The sequence below is a fragment of the Thalia democratica genome, chromosome 5, assembly GCF_965202585.1.
Source record: "Thalia democratica chromosome 5, ktThaDemo2.hap1.1, whole genome shotgun sequence".
Classification (NCBI taxonomy): domain Eukaryota; kingdom Metazoa; phylum Chordata; class Thaliacea; order Salpida; family Salpidae; genus Thalia; species Thalia democratica.
In genome coordinates, this window is record NC_139169.1 from 73,015,184 (window position 1) to 73,022,073 (window position 6,890).

The 6,890-nt window shown below is 27.5% G+C and overlaps 1 non-coding gene across 1 annotated transcript; it reads left to right on the forward strand.

Annotated features, from left to right (window-relative positions):
• The first annotated feature begins 315 nt into the window (after window positions 1-315).
• On the forward strand, window positions 316-511 carry LOC145837307 (U2 spliceosomal RNA). Its single transcript, XR_014369945.1, has one exon. It is a non-coding gene; the product is annotated as a U2 spliceosomal RNA (small nuclear RNA).
• Window positions 512-6,890: the final 6,379 nt, after the last annotated feature.

Genomic DNA, 6,890 nt, shown 5'->3' on the forward strand with positions numbered 1-6,890 from the left:
TCACTTATACAGTTGATAATAAAATCAAAATACTCTTATAAATGAACGCCTTTTTTTCGTTCAGAAGGTTCTGACTTTTCTTTATTATTTTATTTTTAAGCTACGACCATCTAAGTTGATGGTCTACGTTTTTTTTTTCAGTCCAAACGAAGGCTTCATGTTTAATTTTTGGCGTCGTTTTTTTATATTTTACACATATTTAAGAGTAATTTTGTACCGTCTTCACTGTGCATTCATTAAATGACTAATGCGAGTGGTTGTCACAAGCTCTTCAAAGTCTTCGTTTGTTCATTACAAAACGGATACTGAGAAAGCATCGCTTCTTGGGTCATTGAGCTAAGATAGAGTGTAGTATCTGTTCTTCGAAGTTTGTTCGCTTCGAGAAGGACCACGCTTCCTTCCCATGATCAAACGACTTTTTGTCAACCGACGTGCAGTTCAGACAATTTATTTTCCCGCTCGTCAAGAGTCGGTCCGGTATTGCAGTACCTCCGGAATCGGATCGCCTCCCCTATTGGGAGTTTGTATACATTTATTCACAACCTATAGCACAGTAAAGCCCATAGAAAATTTTCCTCTGACATCGGCAGCTTGCATACTATTTATCTAACAGAAGCATGGCCTGAAGAAAACCGGTTTTGCTTTGCTTTGAATTATGTTTTAGTGGGAATTCCATACTGCAAAAAAACAGTTTTCGTATGTTTTTTCACTGATAGAATATGTTATTTTCGTTTTAGTTGATGTTTTTATTTCAAGTTTTAATTTCTAGTGTGCTTATTGAGTGCTGAGTGAGCCATAAAATATTTTTTTACCTCATAATCGAACAAATAAATTAAATATTAATAGTATTGAAAAATTTCAGTTTTGAATTAACCTACGTACAGTTAACGGTTGAGTAAGGTCTTCGACTTACAATCTATAGGGGATTATCAACGTTCATCAATCTACAGTAAGGGTCTCATTGAATTCTCAGTTGGAAAATTCGACTGTGATAGTGCCTAGTTTGACAAACTATTTTGTTTATTATATTTATTGTACAACTTTATTTCTATTGTTTTTTATTTAAACCTACTTTTTGAACATTTATACTTGTTATATTGGTTTAAGCCCATCGCGATAAATATAACAAACAAACAATTAAACAACTAAGGAAAAAAAGTAAAACAATCTACTTTAACTTAGATCGTTCGATTCAGATTAAAAACAGTAGTTTTTTAAAAGTTTGCAAGTTAAATAAAACTTGGTTTTTCTGATCTGTTAACAAAAGTTTAATTCAGTCATATTAAGTTAGAAGAAAAAGTTAAACACGTGTTGTCCTATGAAGTTTCAAAAAAAATGAACTAACTAAAAAATTTAAAAAACTCTTCAATTGTTTTCAAGCGTTGAAGTACAGTTTGTTTTCTGGCAACTTAACATGCCTTAGTTCGTACTTATTTCCATCAGTGCCTGCTTTTCCACACACAGAAGAAACCATATGCAACGGTTAATTGTTTACTGAGCTTTTCGTGTCAGTTTCATCATTCAACTTGTCTTGTGAATATTCCGCTGATTTTTCACGATCTGGAAAACTTTCACTAAATATTTTTCTTTCCATCAAAACATCTGTCAAGGCGCCTCCCATCGACTTGTCGCCTTTCGTATCAACATACTTGTACCAACGAAGCAACGCGATCTTCTGATGTCGTAGGTTTGGCTCTCAGTCTGAGGTTGTGGCCAGTTTAAGGATAGTAAGATCTCAGTAGATAATTATAATGAAAACTATTGTTTTATGTTTTAAAATTTTAAACAACTGTTAAACAAACTTATCAATAGTACGAGAAAAAATATGATTTTAAAGCAATTGAACTCAGATTTAAGTTTTAACTTCTACTTATTGCAAACATTAAAAAAAAAGTATACAAAAATAATTAAGTTTATAAATTCTGCAAATTTTTGTTGTAAAGTATATTTTATTTTTTGCTATTTATACTAAATAATATATATAAATTACTTAAGTTTATATAAATTTTACTAACACTATAAAAACTAGATGTTTATTTATTTTACAATCTTAGCTTTTTAATTTAGTCTTAATATTTTCTACAAACCTGTATTTACTTAAGTTGGTCACTCAGACTTGTAAGAGCTTCAGCAGATTCAGTCAACGTTGTAATGTTTTGTAAAAAGGATTTGAATTCTTTTTTGACTGGCTTGCTCGTAATACCAAAAATTAATTAGTTTTCACTAGATTTTAACAAAATACAAGTTTACTTATAACTAAAGGTTGAACTGTGTAGTATAAGTTTTAGATATCTAACATTAGTAAAAAGTTTAAAACAGTATAATTGCTATTGATAGCTACAAAAGGCTATCAGTTTTCTTTGGTGAGGTAAGATATGTGCACAGTATTTATTGACATTAACTAGTAAAGGATAATTATTTTGATTGTATTTATTGCATATATTTAAAAAAGATTAAGTATTAAAACTAATGAAAAAGATTGTTTCGAATTCTTGTGTTTTTAATGATTTTACTTCAAACAAATTTTTACTTTTAAATATACACCATTTATTTTTTTAACTTTGAATTAAATTAAAACTACCCTTCATAAAACTTATTGATCATTATTTTTTGTCATTCATAGTAATTGGCACTTTTAATGAATATTTTGATTAACTTTTTCACAACTGCTGTACAGTTCGAATTGAAGTACCTAATTTAGAGCTTTACTAAAAGGGTAGTATCACCCCTTTAGGGGAGATTTTTGTTTTCAGGACTAAATAGGTAACTAGCTATTTTAGGGGCGATACCTTAAAGCCAGTTGCAATTATTATTTTTTATTTTTTGACAAAGGAGCGTTTATGAAAAAGACTTTTGGAAATCATACAATAGATCTCTGTAAATGAAGTAAAGTTAATGGAAAATTAGTAAGTACAAAAAACTTTGTGGACTTTTTAAAGTCTATGAGATAAGTAACTTTGTGATTATTTAACTATAAATGAATTCCCCAATCTAATTTATATCAAAAAGGTAAATTTACTTGACTAATTTATATTTGTTTTTTAAAAATTTATAAATCAAAAAAACTCATTATTAATTAACGTTAGTTAATTATATATACATTAACTTATACCATGAAAAAGCACGCTTAAACGCTTTAACTGTGATTATACTTGGTCTAGCTCAGGGATCGGCAAACTGCGGCCCTCAAAGACAAAATATGTGACCCGCGAAGTACATTTTAGCTAAAATCATACTTTTTGAAAACAACAGAAAAAAAGTTTTGGTGGTAAAAACTTGCAACTAAGGTTTAATTTAAGTAATTACGCATTACTAGTGCACTTTTATAGCTTGTTTTGTCATGGTTTAAAATAGTACAGTAACCTCTCGCTTATTTACGCACATTGTGTCCACAGAAAAAGTGCGTAAAAATATGAGAGATCGTAAAGAAGCGAGAGGTACCAAAAATACTCACTATAATGGCTGTTTTTGATATTGCTTCTAGTTGAAAGCGGACTGGGCACTTTCCCACTTTTAACTTTTTGTTTACTTAATTTATAAATATGAAAACAACAGATAAAACTATACATATATTAAAAAAAAATGATTTGAATTTCTATAAAATAATAATACGAGTAGAAATAGTTTTACTACTTTAAAATAATTAGAAATTATCTTAATATTTATTTATATGTGACATTTGTATTATTTTCTACTTAACAAATTCAATTTATAATTAAGCATTTCTTTACAATTGTAAAATGGTGTTTATTAATATATAGGGCAAGACTGCTGTATTATTTCCTTGTGTTTTAAACTCTCATTTTTTTATTATACTTTTATTATTAAATACAGTCATGTTTATTTCAGAATTTCGACTTAATCTCTTATTGTAGAATAATTTTAAATTTCTAAAATTTCTGATATACTGAGGTATAACTAAATGTTTATCAATTAGTCAAGGGACATAAATTTACAAAGTCTAAAGATGTAGAGAGGTGTGTTAACATTCAAAAACATATTTTAATTCAAAAATATACATTAAACCTAATTTGTGCAATATTAAAAAAAATGAAAGTTTTTATTATCTGAATTTTATAGAATTCTGAAATGCGTAACTAAACGAGAGTGCGTAACGTCACGAGTGCGTAAAGATCCGAGAGGTTACTGTACTTGTGTATAATTATTATAATAACTTTTATATTACTGCGGCCCTCGAAGAGTTTTTTCTGTATAGTGCGGCCTGCGAACAAATTTTTGTAAAATAAATAGGTCCGCTTCTTATATAAGGCTACCGACTCCTGGTCTAGTTAAGAAATTCTTTAATTCTTATGTATTTATAAATTGAAAAAAATTGTTAGTGTAGTTTGTAACCTAAAATAAAAAACTTATACAACATCTAATATTTGTTTTATATTTTTGCAGACAGCTAAAACGTGAATCGTAACTTAATTAAAAAAATTAGTTTCAGTTTATTACTAGATCTTAACAGTATTCTTCAAAAATATTTAACATTAAAAGGTAAATAATTAGTTACCTAACAAGAAGCACGTCTTAAATCTTGATGTTCGTTGAGTTAGTTTTCTTCTTATAATAACAGTTAAAAACTTATATAGAGTTAAATATTTAAAATATGATGATTAAAAGTTTTGAATTTTAGTCTAAAAAATAACATTTTATTATATGCTTATGTTATAATAGCAAAGTAAAGGTAAAATCGATTGTGAATATTAGAACTTTGGCACATTTTTGAGGTGTTAGAATAATTCCAATTAATTAGTTATACTTTCATTAATAACCCTTAGCATGTACTTTTTAACTTATCAAAAGTCTATAGTAAGCCAAGTTGGCACAAAAAGAATTTTATAAAATAATTTATATTATTAATTTTGGTATACAGTGATTAATTAGTGCTATAAAAAATTTAATGAAAAAACTTCGAATAAAGTTAAATTAAAACTAGTTTTTTATACCAAAACATAAAACACTAAAAAATAAATTCACACTAAAACTTATTAAAAACTTCTTTATTCAAAACTAAGTTAAATCAATAAAAGATGTACCGCACGAAAGTTAACTTTAAAGTTCTAAACAGAAAAATAAAAAACTAAAAAACTTTTGATTTAAAACAAAAAATTAATAAAACTCTTTTTTTTTTTTTTTCATATACTTTTTTTTAAACTGAAATTTTTTATATTAGTTTTTTTGTTTTCTCCAAAAACGCTTTTTTAGGCAGTTTTTCAAAGTTTTAAAGTTTTAATTTTTGTTATTGTAGATTTTTACAATTGCAAAGTACAGTCTTGCTATAGCATATGTACTTGAAATTTTAATGTTTTATATTAAAAACAAAACAGTTATTATTTTCTGTGTTTTTTATTAGTATATAGATAATTTTTGAAATAATTTTATTTTCCACTTATTCAAATTTTTTCGATTCAAGCTTCAGTTCTGTCTTCAGCTGATACTTGAGAACGGTCTGAACTGCCACTTCCAGAGCCTGTTTATTGTTTATTTATCTTATTAAGACTTTTTTTCTTAATTAATAATTTTACTTTAGCATAAGTATTTTTTTATGGATATAATAATAATAAATTTTAAGTCAAAAACTACTTACCAGTGGAACTACTTTGGTTTCTTGTGTCAATCTGAGCAGTTGAATTAGCCTGCAAAGACGTAAATGTAAATTTAGTTATTTTTTATTTAACTCAAAAGTAAAAAAAAATACATAATATTTTAACCAATATTGCTTATTAGTATTTGAAATTGATACGCAATAGAACTGATAATATTTAAAAAAAGTTTAATTATTACTGACCTTTTCGTCTATGAAAACTTCAGGCAGCGAATTGTAGATAAAACAGATGCTTTTAACAACAATGACTGCAGCAAAAATAATTATGCACAGTACGTAAAAGCAAGCGTTCTTCAATATATTAAAAAGAAGCTTCTTCGTAATGTGTTTTTTGCAGAATTGGAAAATGCTTTCTTTCATTTTCGCAAAGCATTTATTGCACACTACTCTTTCCAACACTTTCAAAAGGTACATTTTGTACACTTTAACTACAATTTTTTTCACTTTCGAGCAGTATATCTTGACAAGTAGAACAACCCTTTTGGTTGTTTTAGTCAGTAAATATTCTAGTCTGAAATTAAAAAAAAAACCTTTTACTTGAATTTTAAAGTTTTAGCGAAATCAAAATTATTTTACTGAATAAACAACTTCAAGTATATTTTATAAATAAATAGTTATTTATAATAAACAACTTATTTAACTAAACACTTACATTTCGGAAACTACATAAAAACAAACGAGTCCTATAACAGCTTCTGTAAGTGACACATTTTCTCTTTTAGTTATCATTTCCACTTTAATTTGAAGAACCTTGTAAATCAGTTCAGATAGCGGGAGCTCTTTTTCTTCTGGCACACTCGTACCAAAGACGCTAATAAAGTCAGTCAACGTGTATTCCAGGAAATATTTATCTTTCTTTTGTTCTTCGTATTCTTGGATTTGGGTTTCCAAGTAACTTCTGAACGATTCTGAATAACTTAAATCGTCTTTTGCAACTATTTCAGTGTAATTGTTACTTTTCAGTAAGCAACCGTGAATCAAGTAACCAGCAGTGAAGCTAGCTACGAGCAAAAGCGCAATAAACTTTTGATCCATTTTTCGAAGTTGATGAGATCAAACTTTATAAAGTAATATAATTTTGTCAAAAATCGAAAAGAGTCTTAAGGTGAAATTTGAAACGTCATAATCCGTTTGTTCAAAAAACTGAACGTTTTCTGAATTTAATGTATTATTTTTTGCATTATTTCGCTTACACCTAAGTTAAGTACATTAATATGGCTAGGGGTTAGCAGATGAGTCGCGGGCTAGTTTTTCTAGAATTAAAAAAAACATCAAAAAA